At 45.1% G+C, this 17855-nt stretch overlaps 1 protein-coding gene across 4 annotated transcripts in view; it reads right to left on the minus strand.

Moving 5' to 3' along the window:
* The window catches only part of LOC308335653 (RAS guanyl-releasing protein 2-like), a 56939-nt gene extending 39630 nt beyond the window's left edge, over positions 1–17309 (minus strand). For all 4 annotated transcript variants that reach the window (XR_013966069.1, XR_013966070.1, XM_080792760.1 and 1 more), the window contains exon 1: positions 17044–17309. The gene's annotated coding sequence lies outside the window, so the exon portion shown is untranslated. The remainder of the gene's footprint in view (positions 1–17043) is intronic.
* Between the last annotated feature and the right edge of the window lie 546 nt (positions 17310–17855).

The raw sequence follows: 17855 nt of genomic DNA on the forward strand, positions 1-17855 counted from the left end.
TGATACTGTAGACGGAGATATGTGGCCTTGTGGTTAGAGTATCCGCCTTGAAACTGGGAGGTCGGGGGTTCGATCCCAGGTCATACCAAAAGACTGTAAAAATGAGACAATGCCTCCCTGCTCGGCACTCAGCATCAATGGGTTGGATTGGGGGTCAAACCAACTAATGATTCCCGACCGCTCCAAGAGCCCTAACATTAACCACTTTAGGAGGTCATAAATGATTATATTTAGGAGGTACTTAGACGAGGAGGGGCGGTGTTGACGCATTGAGTCAACACACCTAGCACCTTTGTGGCAGCCCGTTGTGGGCCTTTGGAAATATATATATATATATATATATATTTTTTTTTGTTAAAGTACCGGTTTTACCAGTTGTATCGATTTTATTTCTGTTATTGCCGAGATTGTTTTTATTTGCTCTATTTTCATGTCTTCCTTTGGGCAACGATAAATTGGGTTGTTGTAAATATATGTGTGTACACATATTTTTAAGTTATATGGGTAAAAGCAAAAGGGGGTAGGGGCTTAATACCTTACTTCAGTGATGCTTGCGGAACTCGACTACGTCTCGTTCCTGACCGCATCACTGTCGTGTCAATAATCACGTTAAACCACACCCTCTCGTGTAATATTGCTTAATCGTATGACTTTGAGTTGATTAAAGGCTTCTAGTGAGGGAGGTTAGCAAAAAAACTGTGGACACGGCTGACAAAAGCGCTATTTTTTTTCATCACCATACGTTTCATTTTGGAAGTGGGGCCAAAACTAGTGGGTTTTCAACAATCCCTGGGCTAAAAACAGCCATAGCCGTCAACACAAATGTGATGAGGTCATCACATATGGTAGAATTTTGCCCAAGGAGTGGTTTTTTTGTGCAAAACGAATGCATGGAATGGATTCAGAATCATGAAAACCCCCTAGTTTGATACGTCAGATGCTACTAGCATAATTGACATATATTTTTGCCTTATAGGTTGTTAATGGTATGTTCACATGTAACTGGCGATAACTGGCATTAAGCTACTGAATTGGACGTGGCCCCGCCTTCTAAAAAGGAAATGTATAGTGATGGAGAGCATGTGGAAAAAAATCATGTGGTGCTTTTTCTCAGCCGGGTCCACATTTCTCTAAAGTATGGACATCCCTCGATATTCCTCGAAAGGAAGAATTATAACTCAAATACCGCACTATTCAAAGTGATAACTGGTGCAGCGTATCTTAAGACACGTATGAGCAAACGTATGTTTGGACATGTGTCACCTTACTTTTACTTTACTTACTAAGACTTCAGAAGTACGTGGGGCTACCATGGTAACCACAGCTACTGTATATGCCCAGCTTCCTCGTGCGCGCACACACACACACACACACACACACACACACGCTCCTCTGTTACGGAAATAAAAATAACGTTTCACCTCTCACCAATACAAAGACAGGTTGTGTAATTACAAAGCCTATACTTTCCTTAGTGGACACGCTCTGAGCCTCCCACCACACGTAAAAAAACAAATGCACTTTTTTGCCAGAAAGGGATTTTTATTTTCACCAGGAAAAATAATACTTAGTTACTCCACTTAATCCCTTTCTGGCCAAAAAGTAGGCTTTCTAATAACACAAGCCACCTTTGTATTGGTGAGTAGGTAAAACGTTATTTTTTATCTCCACGGCAGAGGAGAGGCTGCAGGTCTGCGTTTCATGCGAGCCAGGAAGAGAAGAGTAGCAGAGCTCTAATTATGAAGGCATTAGAGCTCTGGATCAGAGCCAACTCTAATCATGCACAGCTGATTAGAGAAGTGCATGATTCAGCCCATGCGCTTCAGCCCATGCGGTTCTGGCCCCATGCATGCAGCAATGCATGGAGTGGTGAAATGGACTGAATCAGACAGATTCAATCAATCCGGCTGCATTGAAGGGGCTGTGGCTCGGGAGTTGGAGTGGCTGGATGGTAACCGCAAGGTTGCCAGTTCGAACCCGGGGGCTCCCCCAGAGTTCGTGTCGAAAGTGTCCTTGAGCAAGACACTTAACCACTAATTGCTCCTGAGGTGCTAGTTGGTGCCTTGCTTGCATGGTTTCCGCCGCCATCGGTGTATGAATGTGTGTGTGACTGGGTGAATGTAATGCACAATCTATGTAAAGCGCCTTGGATGAAGGCGCTATATAAATGCAGCATTTAACATTGGTTTGATGATCTAGTACTATAGTGACAAATCGGGAGATGTTTAGGGGCAGGTTCATTGGCAATCAATGTTCATTTTGCTGACGTTCCCCCAAAAAAGACGACGCCGGGGGGGTGTTTACACCTTATTAAGAGCATTCGCACGCTTAATCCAACAAAATGCACATTAACCCTCAATGCTGCTGCATCCACTAATGGTTTCGAAATGTGGTCAATTGAGTGTGGGAAGGGTGTAAAAGTGTGCGTGCGTGCGTGCATCCATGCTGATGTGCTCCACTGTGCTTGTTCGACTGAAGTAGGGGTGTCTCTCTTGCTACAAAAAGGTATTTCTGTGTGAATGTGAATTCATTTGAATGGGTGAAGGCACTGCAGCAGAATTTGTGTGTGTGTGTGTGTGTGTGTGTGTGTGTGTGTGTGTGTGTGTGTGTGTGTGTGTGTGTGTGTGTGTGTCATAATGAAGCTTTTTTACCCTTTTCTGGATACACTGCAGAGTGGTGGGTGGACACACTCAATTACAGGCTATACACAAGCTGCTTCAGACACACAAACATACACACATGTGTGCACACACATTCATGCACGCGCGCCTGCGCGCGCACGCGCACACACACACACACACACACACACACACACACACACACACAGTGACACACACACAGTTCCGCAGTGGAGAAAAGAAAGGAAAGATCAAGGGAGCTAAGCATCAGATGGCCATAACAAAGAGAGAAAGGGGGGGGAGAGAGAGAGAGAGAGAGGAAGAGAGAAACACACACACAAGTTGTATTATTATTCAAATACTTTCACTTTTCCACTAAATCTAACTATAAATGCACCAAGTCTCTGTGTCTGTAATCCACGTAACTCGAGAACCGTTGGCCCCACCGTCCGACTTCAAATTCGACACACGAGCTCACAGTGTTCCACGACATCTGGCAATAAATAACACAATACCACAACTGAAGCGCGTGTGGTCGTGGTTGTGTGGGGAACGTTGTTCCAGACAGGTATGTGCATAGCACATCTATTTAATGACCTGCTGTCAGGCAGGAAGTCCAAGCCCACTGTGGCACTGTCCATGGTGCTGCAGTCCGTCTCTAACACCCTGAAGGAGGCATTTTGGTTGGTCATTGGTTGGTCATCTTAAAACAAAGTATTTGCATCGTGACTTATACAAGTTGTTGGGACCTCTCCTCTTTACTCAGACAGACAGACAGACAGACAGTTCTCCTATACATTCTCTAATTGTGTAGACTTCTTGTCAGTTAAGTAATGCAGAGGTCTAACAACAATTTAACTCTTGAGATAAAAAATGAAACCAAACGGACCGCTATATGGGTCCATAATGTTTCCTTTTACACTCTCAAGATCTATAAGGGTCCATTTGGATACCATAATTTAGCTGGGGACCACCTGGAACCCCCTCAAGGACCACTGGTGGTCCCGGACCACTGGTTGAAAACCACTGCAGTAGCCTGTAACAGCCCCCCCCCCCCCCCCCCCCGGGACGGAAGATTGGCCACTTGAGGAAAAGAGTTATTATATGCGTGTGTGTGTGTGTGTGTGTGTGTGTGTGTGTGTGACTGTGTGTGTGTGTGTGTGTGTGTGTGTGGTCTGCTCTCTGCAGTCTGCACACAACAAAAAAGAGGCCTGTTTTTTTTATTCTGCTGCAGAGTTTGCACAAGGTTCACATTAAGAAGACGTTCCTTCCAAGCCCATGCTCTCTTTGCCATGCTCTTCTTCTCAAAGTAGAGTTTCTACCAAAATAGATCCCACTCTGCCTCTCTCAGAGACATGAGAGGAAAGCAGACACAGCGATGATGAAGGCTATCATCGTTAGCCACACAATAATGGTACAGTAGCACTCCTCATTATAGTACAGTAGGTAGCTGTCTAGGATCTACCTAAAGGAAAGGCTTTGTTTCACTCTGTGGCTCATCATCATTCCTGTGCCGGAAAAACAAATCTTCATTTGAGGAATCCTAGAGTTCACATCTGCCTCTGTAGACAAGTGCACTTATACTGTCTCTTTGAAAACAGACTCTCATAGACGCCATCAAATGATATTATCTGTGTGTGTGTGTGTGTGTGTGTGTGTGTGTGTGTGTGTTTGTGTGTGTGTGTGTGTGTGTGTGTGTGTGTGGGGGGGGGGGGGGGGGGGGGGGGGGGGGGGTAGTGCCTGCTGCTTCTCTTTTTTTGTATTTTCTTTATCTTGCTCGGCACTGCAGCAAACGCTGTGCCCACCTTAATTGTCACCAGTGTTGTTTTTGGCAGCAAATTTTTATTTTAGTTTTAGTCATTATAGTCTCTTGAATTCACATTTTAGTCACCTGGAATGCTTTATACTATAAAGCATTCCAGGTGACTAAAATGTGAATAGTGTAAAGTAAAGTTTATAGTGTTAGTCTAGTTTTAATCGAGTAAATATCATAAGATTTTAGTCGACTAAATCTAGTTGATTTTTATATACTTGCTGAAAATAGCCGATCTCTCTGTCTCTCTCCCTCTCCTCCCCCCCCCCCTCCCCTCCTCATCAGACTAAAGCCAAGCATTGTCCTTTCGTATATACAGTATAATCTGGTCTCCAAGACCGTTTCCATAGTTAGTAACTGGTGCATTGATTGGTGGGAGGCGGCCACTGCAATGGTTCCGCTGTCATCCTCAGTTGCCTGGTGACGGGGTTTCTGAGGCCATCGATCAGGCAGATTAAGGGGGTGGGATGTGGGGGGGCATGATGGCAGGGATAAAGGCAGGTTGATAGGTGCTTATTGGTCAATGCAAGGTACACTAAATCCACGGTGTACAGCCGAGGGGCTTAGCAGGGCATTCAGCATGGCACAGAGACTTCCGTCCACCTCTCTCATTGGCAGCCCTTAAACTTGGCCGCTTAAATTCTATATTTAGTTACATCTCAAATGAAAACAGTAGATCCCACAGCTCACAACATGATGCGATGTTGTGTTAAGCTTGTCCGATTGATTGGCATGTTCGCCTACGCTTGCTGAATGTTTGCCTATGTGATATACGGTTAATTTCTAATCATTCACACCATAGTGATGGCTTGGAAATATCTTCTTTTCAGCAAGCAATGCCACCAGACACAATAATTATTACATGATCGCCTATTCGCAATTATTTGAGATTATCACAATTATTTTTGCATGATCGTCAATCGTTTCCATGTTGAAAAATGTCCATATATTAAAAAAATATATATACATAACAGAAATAGCTACAAGTTTACAATAGCTTGTGGATCAACTATTTCTGCTATTTTGTACATTTTTGTCATATATCTGCCCTGTGCAAAATGTGATTATGAAGCCTGAAAGAGCAAACAGAATATACAAATCACAACGTTCCGACGTTCAATGCAAAACAAAAACACAATGAAATCGCAATTACTGTATCTTGTGTGACAATTAATCGCCAACTTAAATGTGTAATCGTGACAGCCCTATAGTATAGACAGAACACTGACCGACAGACAGTAGTATTTATTTATAAGCATGACATCTGTAGTAGTACATGCGCCTGCGTGACCGCATGTATCATATCACAGCAGCGGCCGTCAATAATAGATGACCACTCAAACCTGCATGTGGAGGGGAGTGGTGGTTGGAGGTCGAGCATGAGAGAGAGACAGTGAGTGAGAGAGAGAGAAGAGAGAGAGAGAGAGAGAGAGAGAGCTGGGACTGACAGTGATCCGTGCATACCAAAAGGACTCTACCACTGGCAGAGAGAGAGAGAGAGAGAGAGAGAGATGGTCAGTGAGGTGAATGCGTGATTGCAGCGCTGATTGTGTGACACCTCAGCCCTGACCTCATCAGCCGCACGGGGGGGAGCTGATTGAACGGCGTGGGCAGTAAGAGAGATGGGAGGCACGAAAACACATTCAGAGTCACTACGATGACGACCGCGGGGGAGTTGGGTGGGTGTCCACAGCTAGTGACAGTTCACATGGTAAGGTAAGGTCCACAGTGACAGTTCACATCACAATACTATACCAGTTCTGAAACCTTCCCTGGTATAGTTTTAAAAGGGGCAGATTCACACACACACCGAGTCTGTTTGAATTAAAACTGTTCCCGAATACAATTGCCATGGCCATGACTCACATTGGCCTTGATTCTTCCGCACCAGAGAAGTACACTTCACTCGACTGTATTCACTGCTTTCACGTTGCAGCGGTCCGTACCAGAGTATACACTTCAATCGGGATGAGACTATACCTCCATACTCCATACCCGGGAACGGTTGGGGTGATCCGCTCCCAGGGAACGGTACGCAGCATTCACACTAACAACAACATCTGCCAAGTGGTCCCGAGTATACGCACCCGCCCGGGACCATAGTGTGAATCTGCCCTTAGAGCAGAGGTGTTCAACCCACTTCATATCAAGGACCATTATTATTTATTCGCCATTTGAGACGCGGAACGACCACCGTTTGATGAGCCTCTCAGACCAAAGAAAACCAAAAAAAGATTTCATTGTTGGATTAGGATATTGTCCACAATTCCATGCTGTATTGATGGTGCCATTTGTATAGAGATAACAGGCATTGATCACAATAACACTTCTTCTACATTCTGTAATCTTAATTAAGTAATGCAGAGGTCTATCAGAGCGTGAATTTACTATTCTGTCCATATCAAGTTGCAACTCGAACGGGGCTCTAGCGACCTTCGCAGCGCTCGACACGGCAACTCGAGCCCCTTAGGGCGCTTGGCTCAAGTTAGCTAGAGATGGATTTTTTTGTGTTTGTAGTATATATATATTTTTTTTTTGCATAGTGTTTCTCATTACCTAGATCTATACGAGTGTGATGGGGCAATAGAGCATAACAGACGCGCACACGTGCACGCACGCACACACACAGATTGATGAAGAGACATGGGGGGCACAGATCCATCGTGGTGTCGATAATGCTGCATGATGGGCTAATTTCCATGCTAGCGGTAAATACCCGCGGCTGACGTACAGCCCTCTGCGCGGCCATTGATTGTCATTCTCCACTCTCCCCCCCCAAAGGCATTCTGGGAAACGCAGTTTGATTGATGTCCGCGTGGGTAATAGCCATTCATTCACTCTGATTAACATTCTGGACAATCTGGAGGCCTCCACGGGCCACGGCCGCACAAGAATGAGACGTATACAGATAGTTTGTCACGCATGCGCAAGCACACACACACACACACACACACACATTCGCATACACACACACGTGCGCACGCACTAACACGCATACACACACTTATTGTGCACACACACACACACACAGTACCCCATCACACATATACGGTAGTCGGTAGGGGAGGATTTCAATATGTAGGGGGTTTTCTAGTCGTATATGTACAGAATTGCCATACCGTGCTATTTCACCGTGTTTGGGTGAGACTGGGTAGCACGCACACACACACACACACACACACACACATACACACACACACACTTCCCCTCCCCTCCCTATATATAGTGTGTAGTACACAATGTCTATGACTCCTTCCTGCTAGTTATTCTGTTTTGACACCCTCCCTCCTCTCTGTCTCTCCCTGGGTCTGTTTCAGGAAGTTGTAACAGGGGTGTTTGTTGTTGGGACAGAGATAGGGGGGCCTCCAGCCTCCAGTGTGGTCCGAGGCAGCACTTTGGTGGCAAACATTTCTATTTGCGGCTGGCAGGGTATACAGAGAGCAGGAAGGGAGACCAGCTTCCTGTCCTCTGTAGAGGGGGGCCGGCTGCAGTCACTGAGATTAGTTTACCCAACACACGCACACGCACACAGACACACATACACACACACACAGACACACACACACTCTGTCAGGAGCAGTGGGGTATGGATGGAGAGACAAGAGGAGAGGGAGGGAAAGATACGAAGGACTAGAGGCGAGAAAAGGCCACTTATCGAAAGAGAGCTTGTGCAAACAGAGAGAGAGAGAGGCATGCTGAGAGCGTACACACACTTCAGTCAGCCGATCAAAAGATGCTCAGAGATAGCCTAGACTTAGCATGGATATACTCAACTTAAGATGGCTCAGCGGCCACTGGCCACAAAATTCCAAAAGTCCAAGGGCCGCAAGCTAAAAATGTCAGTATTATTTTTGAAACGTTTACAAATTTGTTTTGTAACAGGTTACACAACTAGTTAAGGAAACGCGGAACAAAAAGCCACATTTCTATAAGGAAAAACCCACAATTGAAGTTACGAAATGAGTTTTCATTCACAAAATGTGAATAGAACATACCGTACTAATGAACAGGTTATCACAGGTGAATGGATAATGTAGTTAATACTCAGCTGACATCAGCTGAGCATCAGCTGAGCATCAGCTGAATGGATAATGTAGTTAATACTCAGCTGACATCAGGCGACATCACTTTCTCTTGGAACAAACAATACTATACCTACAATCTTGTTCAAAACAATGAAGATCCCATTTAGACCCGATACTTCTACAAAATGTCTGCTAAATCCTGAAAGTTATGTTTCTGTGTCAGTGGTGCTCAACAATTTCATGTCAAGGACCCCCAAAAATATATGTAATTGGCCGCCGACCTCCATCTGAAAATATGTAGTTCCAGTGACCTCCCAGAAGCAAATATTTGAGTTAAAAATATTCGCTCTGAAAGAATATAATCAAAGATTTGCGCCACATTTTCAAAATGTTTCAAAAATGGCAGACCTACAAGCTCGTAGCTATGAGCTTGTAGATCTGTTATTTTTCAATAGCTAAACAAGAACATAATGTTTAAAACACCAAAAGGGGTTCCCGTCTAGAGTGGGTTAAAGTATTGGTATGACCGACAGGCCGCAGGTTGAGTAGCACTGGCCTAGAGAAAGGATGGGGGGGTGGAAGCACTCACGCCTCACGGACAGTTTTGTACAGAAGCAGTTCTCAAAGTGGGGTTTCGGCCCGGGGACCCCCGTGCAGGGGTCCTTGACAGGGTTCCACTGACGTAAACTAAATGGAAACTAAATTAAAACTAAGCTACGATGACTAAAACTATGACTAAATAGTAAATATACTGACAATTTTGTCAACAAATAAAAACTAGACTAAAATGTTAGGAAGGGACTAGTGGACAAGAGATCCATTTTACACTTGGTTTGCATGCTGAAAATAGCCGATCTTCAAGCCAACAACACGTCGCACTAACACTAAGACATTCCAGGTGACTAAAACGTGACTGAAACTAAATGAAAACTATTCAAGAGACTATGACTAAGACTGCTGCCAAAAAACTGCACATCTAGGTGAAACAATGGGAGTTTCATGTCAAGGAGAATGTGTTCCCATGTCACAACCACTGTTTGTTGGGAAACGGCAGCTATAGTGCCTCACTGGGAGGATCATGTGTAGATCTAGTGCCTCACTGTGAGGATCATGTGTAGATCTAGTGCCTCACTGGGAGGGTCATGTGTAGATCTAGTGCCTCACTGCGAGGATCATGTGTAGATCTAGTGCCTCACTGGGAGGATCATGTGTAGATCTAGTGCCTCACTGTGAGGATCATGTGTAGATCTAGTGCCTCACTGTGAGGATCATGTGTAGATCTAGTGCCTCACTGGGAGGATCATGTGTAGATCTAGTGCCTCACTGGGAGGATCATGTGTAGATCTAGTGCCTCACTGTGAGGATCATGTGTAGATCTAGTGCCTCACTGTGAGGATCATGTGTAGATCTAGACCAGACTACGGATAAGCGGTTGAAGATAGATGGATGGATGGTCCTTGGACATGAAAGGGCTTTGAGAAGAAAGACCACTGCTGCGCTGCATGTAATATGCACACTCTCTGGCTCTGATCAAACATTTGGATCCCGCGAGTCACACTCACGCACACGAGTACCAGAGCTGTCTATCTGATGTACGTAGGCGCAGCGACATGGACAATAACTCGACAGAGAGAGGGTGTTGTTTCCAGTCCCATGTGCTGTTATGATAGCTGCCCCACCGCTCCAAAACACCACAATGTATCATTGTGTCAGAACAGCACAGTTTAAAAGGCCTGCCCTGTTTTCATTGCTTTGTTCGCATGCTTCCTGCTCTAACCCATTTAAGACTGAGGTCTTCGAGAAAGAAAAAAAACGTTTTCAGAAGAACCCTATGTTTCTATGTCAGTGGTGCTCAGCCTTTTTCATGCCATGGACCCCCAGAATTATCTGTATTTGGCCACAGACCCCAATCTCAAAATATGTTGTTCCAGGAGCAAATATTTGAGTTAAAAACGTTCACTCTGGAAGAATATTTGTGCCACATTTTCCCTATTTTTTCAAAAAATAGCAGATTTGCTATTTTTCAACAGCTAAAGTTATAATATTATGCAGTTAAAACACCAAAAGGGTGTTCCCGTCCAGAATGAGCTAAAACCTCTGCCTTTTGCCAGATGTGAAAAAGCTGCCGCATAACAAATGCCGGAAGGGTGTGGGGACCAGCGCGTGTGCATGCATGCGTGCGCGTGTAATACAGCCGAGCGTACAGTACAGTATACAGTATGTGGCTCTGTGCGCAATGTATATGTACTGTATGGGACTTTCTGGAACGTGTTGGCATATACAGAATGAACATTCCTCTCTCTCTCTCTGTGTGTGTGTGTGTGTGTGTGTGTGTGTGTGTGTGTGTGTTTCTCTCTCTCTCTCTCTCTGACAATATAAACATGTGCTCTCTCTGTCACACACACATTCTTACAATCCCTGAATGTCATCTGAATGACTGAGACGTGAGAGCATGTGATGAAGTGCATTGTGTAACAGAGAGACGAAGAGGGACTCATCATCGTTCTCCACAAAAACACTTCAGGGCGTGAGCGCTGTGTGTGTGTGTGTGTGTGTGTGTGTGTGTGTGTGTGTGTGTGTGTGTGTGTGTGTGTGTGTGTGTGTGTGTGTGTGTGTGTGTGTGTGTGTGTGTGTGTGTGTGTGAGTGAGACAGACAGAGAGAGGGGCGGGGGGTACATTTCTGTCTATCTGCATTGCTGAAATCAGGAGACTCATGCACTTCCTGTTGTTACCCAGGATCGTAGGGTGTCAGCCAGAGGGAATATTTTACAATTTAGTCGTTTTAAGCAGACTCTCTTATTCCAGAGTGTGTGTGTATATGTAAATATGACACGTTACAAGCAGCTTATCCCCTGACCCCACTTTGAGAAACACTGCTCCAACATTACCAGCTCTGTGGCTGCAGAGAGGTGCGGGTGAAGACAAGTTCCTGTTTTCTACATAACAATTTTGATATTTGAGTTTCACCTACAGTTTCACCCACAAAACCCTCAGGAATTTGAAAGGGTATTTTATTTGCACACCGTTGCAGCAGCAGTTATATTCACCCACCCCAGTCAGTCAAGAGTTTCAAATACCAAAGCTGTGTTTTCTGACTAGCTCCTGTGGAATTTCACATGCTCCACCAAATCAACCACCACCACCGTATAGTCTATATATAAACTAAGACGCAAAACGCAAATTCAATCATGTTTGTTTCCCTTCCATTAAACAGCTGGACCACCGGCCCCAACGCTGGTGGAGTATCTTAGGGCAGGGGTTCTCAACACGTGGGTCGCGACCCCTCGGGGTCCAGCCATTCATTTGCTGGATGGCTGGAAAATGGAAATGAAGAGTTTACATACATAGTACACATAGTATACATGCATACATTTCCTTAATGATTATATCTGTTTTCAGTATTCATTTATGATATTATTTTCTCTATTATTAAGGTTATTTTTGCAGTCAGTTTGTATTGGGTTGGGGAGGGGGGAGGGGCGTGGCCAAAGCATTTCCGGGGGTCCCCAGCCAAAAACGTTTTTTGAGAACCCCTGTCTTAGGTGATGAAAGTCCACCCAATGATACATACTGTAGTTACATGCACTACGTTAGGGGTTTTCAAGTGATTGTGAACGAGGGACCACCAGTTTGCCGGACACTCTAACCACAAGGCCACTGTCTGGTTGACTACATAGACGTTCATCATAGGTCACCAGGTCATTCAGTTCACTGTTTCTCAACTATAGTGGAAAGACATTTCCAGAAAATGGTCAGGGACCACATGCAATACTTCCAGGGGCCACCAAGTGGTCCGCGGACCCCCTGTTGAAAACCCCTCTACACTACATGCACTCTCTCCTTCGCAACACGATAAACACTGCAGTGTAACACAATAACAGTTTACAGTCAGTATAAACAACAAACTGTTCATCCTCCAAACCAGTGTGGCGTATAAAACCAAAGATCTTTTCCTGTGCAGGTGCACGACGATACCAATCTCTTTTCTTTCTTATTTTTGTTGCTCATTTTTTAGCCTATACCTTCCTTAGAGAAAGTAAGTAATGCATGCCAACAAACACCCTACAAATCACTGGCTCGCAATCATCATCATTACGATCAATAGTCACCCTGATGCATCAGCCTGTGCTTCAACTAACATGACCTGTCCCAGGATGATTACATTCCAATCCAGCTGTTTGATGCATGGCCTTTCTTTCCCCTTTCAAAATGCATGCAACTACTCCTCTACCTCACTCTATACCTCTCTCTCTCTCCATCCCCCCCCCCCCCCCCCCCTTCCTCCCTTATGAGAGACGGCACTGACAAATTGAGATTACACAGCGATCTCTGCTCTGGCCTCTAATGGAACGTGTGTGTGTGTGTGTGTGTGTGTGTGTGTGTGAGTGTGAGTGTGAGTGTGAGTGTGAGTGTGAGTGTGAGTGTGAGTGTGAGTGTGAGAGAGAGAGAGAGAGAGAGAGAGAGAGAGAGTAGGCAGAGGAAACCATTGGCTGTCTGAACAGCTGTTCCCTATCATTTTCACTATGTGCTCATTCCATCCATCCATCCACCTTCAACCGCTTATCTGTAGTCGGGTTGCGGGGGCAACAGCTCCAGACTTCCATACTCAAGTCACAACATTAGTAACTTCCTCCTGGGGGGTCCCGAGGCTTTCCAAGGCTATTGAGTCGATGTGACCCCTCCATCTGCGCCTTGGTCTGCCCCGGGGGTCTCCTCCCAGTGGGACGTGCCTCGAGGGCATCCTAACCAGATGCCCGGACCACCTAGGCTGGCTCCTTTCCAGGCAAAGAAGCAGCGACTTTACTCCGAGTCTCTTTTGCGTTCCATAATATAAAATGTTCTGCGTGCCAGAATGAAGTTGACGTTACCAGGCACATTCTGGTGCACAACTAAATGAAAGCCACACCTTATAATTACCTGAAGCTGTCAAAATGACCACTGTGCAAAAGATTCTATTACTTTTACTTTCCTCTCCTGTGGGCTATATATAATCCCCCCAAACCTGCTCTTCTCATCTCTATAGTCCACTTCTCTTCTTGTTAATAATTAGCCCGGTTCTTCAACCTTGATATTTACCGCGCCTTTCAGCATAAATCAGCTCTCTTCACAAAAGGATCCAATTACGGCTTGACTGTCCTAACAAGTGTCACACTGGGGTGGGCTGTGGTGTAAGGGGGCGTCACTGCAGGTGTCGGAAGTGATGTTAAATGTCAAGGGCGTGTGTGTGGGACCGAGGCCTAAAGTGATAGTGGCACTGCAGCAATAGAGGAGAAGGAGAGTGGTCTTTAATCTTTTTATCTTCTACATCTGTTAGCATAAGAGAAAAACCTCAATGCCCGCAACATCACGAAACCAAGGCCAAAGAATACAACGTGAAGAGAAAAAAAGCACTCTGTAATGTCCTTTCAAAAGATTTGCTACACTAACAATGCAAATATAGCATTCTGAATGCTCCAAATCCTGTATTTTTTCAATTCTCACTTGTCAGGACATGGGAATTGACACAGGGCATGGAGAGTGCTGCTGTGAGCTAACGGCTATTGGATAAAGCACCATCTGACATATTGGACTTTGTACTAATTGATCCGTGCTTAGCTGGCAACACATTCGTTGAGTGGCACAGTAGGCTGCTGTTATGTGATTCTATTGCCGATTGCCGACTTATCAGATTGGCTCTGAATTTCCCCTATATTCCAATTCAGAACAACAGATGCTGGCTAAGTGTGCGTGTTTAATAGTCAGATAACAAGTGCCATGGTTCAACAGTGTGCTTCATGGCTCTCTTCATACCAGCCTCACCACATGGAGCCACGATGTGACCTCAGGTGGACCCTGCTGCTGTGAAACTTCTCTAGAGAAGATATTTTAAAGTCCTCTCCTTCTCTCCCACAAGGATGTGATGATGAGCCGTTGGAAGCAGCCAGACATGACTAGCATGTATAAAAATCCGTCTGGGCGGATAAATGATTGGCGGCATGACTGCCTGCAGCCACTAGGCCGAATAATCAAGAGAGCCCCAACACTCTCAGAGATGTCCGATAATCCCCCGCCACTATGCGGTCGAGGGGAGACAATCACCTCGAAGCCGCAGCATGTCAGACGGACCCAGCACATATCTCCAGACAGCGGGTAATGAGGGTGCCAGAGCGGCAGATTGATAGGAAACAAAGTGAGCTAGAGGTTTTTTTTAGAGTTTCTTTTGTTTTATTCATCACCATGTGGCACAAAATCGAGACAATACTGAGAAGGCGACCCTGCACTCATTGTTGGCACGCGGGTGTTTTCAGCCCCAGCCATATCTGTAAGAATACAAGGGGTTGGGCCATGCATCCAGCCACAGGTGAACATGTACTGTATGTCGGACATTAGTATTACTAACCCTACCTCAAACCCCAAACCTTATTAACCCTATCCGCAAGCACGACGCAACGCATGTCGGACCAAAGCAAACTTTACTTTATCCGCAAAACCCAGGAGGTACAGCATGGATTGAAAGTCTATTGCCTAACGAGCCATAAGAGCTGGCTTCTGCAATGCTTTTCCAGAGTCTACTATATTATAACACGCCCAGCTCATGTAAAAGAAAAGGAAAGACCCCGCCCAGTAGGGGAGGGGTAAGAAAAGCCCTGACCAGTAGGGGGAGGAGATGGGGAGGGGAGCGAGGCTTCCCTCCCCATCCCTGCACAGTATTTCTTGAAGGAATAGCTGAGGGCTGATTTCACCCAACACCTCATTGTCATTACCACGGGGCAAGGCAACCTTAGGCACGGGTGCCAACATTTAGCCTGGGTTCCAGCCTGAATCGCTGCGTTCCAGAGAGTGGCCTTGTGGTTAGAGTGGCCCTGAAACTGGGAGGTTGGGGTTCGATCCCTAGCCGGGTCATACCAAAGACTGTAACAATGGGACCCAATGCCCTGCTTGGCACTCAGCATCAATGGGTTGGATTGGCCGATGACGTATCAGCAACAACGTGACTATGTAACAGGTGACATTATGAAATGCGAGTTTGCTGCCTGCTGGCATACATAATACAATCCACGGAACACAGTGAATCAAGCTGGAACCCAGGATATAGCCAACATTGACACAGGAGCGGGTGATCGCTGGCACACTGGCATAAGTGTGAGAGACATTTTTTCTTTTTAAATATTCAAAAAAGTCTAGTCAGTTAAATGAAGCCCCTGCACATTTACACACAAATTACACCCTGCACAATAACCTTCATTCAAACTCCTAACTCTGACTGGGGAGGGAGTCTGGGAGAAAGTTTGGGTAATTGCTCTAATGATCATTCAGGTGAAACTAAATGGTCCATTTGGTACTGTTGCACCTTGGCCTCATCATCTCACCATTACACACGTTAAGATTAAGAACAAATTTATATCATTTATTCATTTTTATATTTCCCTAGACTAGAGGATAAGTCCCTTGAGTTGCAGCAACTCGTTTTCAAGGGGGTCCTCAAGGCACAACACATAAAGAACAATACAGTACAAAACAAACAATTAGGATAATCTAAATAAAGGCTGTTCCTCCCCCAACTCAAACACACAATCAGTATACTTGTAGCCTTAATAGAGGTTCATTAAGAAAAACTATATATAAATAAATACAGAATACAAGCCATCTCCCCATCCTTCAGGGTAGCTCACAGAGGCATGACACAATCAGGGAGTACACTGCATGTATGCATGGTATGGTACACCTTTTAACCAAAGATATGGTACAGTCTAGAGAAGCACAACCAGCGGAGAGGAAAATAATATTTTCCCACCAAAACTTAAGCATTATTAAACAGGGATTATGTTGGCTATACAGTATTATCCTGCTATTATCCATGAGTGACATTAGGCTACATAATTACACACCATGTAATTGTGGTTGATTTAGTTTGGCAGTGAAGTGAATACATTTGATTGAAAGACTAGGTAGTTTATTTGTCAAGCCAACAATGCACTGATGTGATGCTTTCTTGGCAATAATACCATGTTAGATAGGCTCTTCAGCTGGCACTGCACTAGGAAAGCAGGGGAGAGGGAATAAACCCCCCATATAGTTTCATGTAGCCAGTAGCCACACACACACAAACAGCTGTTGACTGAGGAGTCTTGGTTGAGTAGCCTTGGCATATAGTTTTCCAGGGGAGGAAACAAGAAAACACCAGCTGGTTTGCTTTATATAGCCAATACTGTCATGCATGCCATGTTTATGGCGCAAGCAAGCAAATATCTGATTCTCTAGTCTAGTGATAATAGGGGAGGCTGGTGCGGTTTTCGGCTTTCACAATATATAGCACATCATATCCTGTCACCATAGCTAGGCTATAGGCGTGCAATTTGACCAGGCGTTAGAGCATTTCAACTTGCGTAAAAGATCTCGACCCGTGGATAACTTTTGTTGTTGTGTAGGATAGTATTTTGTGAAATAAGTTAAATAACTCCCTGCATCTGCATGGGCATGTTTGTTTGGCATGGCAGAACTTGCAGAAGCATCACACATGTTGTGAAACATCAACTAAAGCATGCATGCGTAATAAAACAATCCAAAAGAGGAAACAACAAACAGACACACATTGTTTATGCCCTACCTTTCACAGCTTGAAGAGTCCCACCACCATGTTCGACTCTCTCTCAGTGGCGCGATGCTGCTACACTACAGTAATAATTTCGGAATGTGTTCTCCGAGATGCAAATGCATTACATCACCAGACCCGAAACGCCCATTTGATAGCGAAACTCTGACTGCATGTGTCCGAGAACTGTCTGTCTGCGCAGAGAAACAAAACGCAATTAAGTCGCAGTTTAGCCTAAACCGCGTAAATAGAGAGAGAAACAGACGCACGGGGTCCTATGATGGAGTTCGTGGTGGCGGTATGTGTTATAATGTGTAAGCTATGCGGGCACTGGGCACAACCCACTGCTACAAGTTGAGGAGGATGTGTGTCAGTGTGTGTGTGTGTGTGTGTGTGTGTGTGTGTGTGCGGCTGTGCGCGCGCCACATGGATCGCATTGCCGGAGCGCGTGCCATACCAGGCCATGCATAATCCTTCCAGCTGTGCGTGTGTGTGTGTGTGTGTGTGTGTGTGTGTGTGTGTGTGTGTGTGTGTGTGTGTGTGTGTGTAGCTGCAGTGCTGACAATACATGACAACCACAAGCAGTTAATGCATTCTACTACTACAAACAACGGCGATCGACACGCTTCTTTCACACACTATTTAATTACATTAGCCTAATAATAGATTATAAGTTGATCTTCACTTCACGTGTCAAAAACTATGAGCTCTGCAGTGCCCGTTTGATTATTTATATTTTATTTATTGGGTTGGGTGGGTTTAATTCTCTGTGGTGGTGGGGATCAGTGTTTGAATCACTCGAATCAAGCGTTTTGCGCGCACACAAA

This window comes from Protomyctophum bolini (genome assembly GCF_963924005.1).
Source record: "Protomyctophum bolini genome assembly, chromosome: 20".
NCBI classification, from domain to species: Eukaryota; Metazoa; Chordata; class Actinopteri; order Myctophiformes; family Myctophidae; genus Protomyctophum; species Protomyctophum bolini.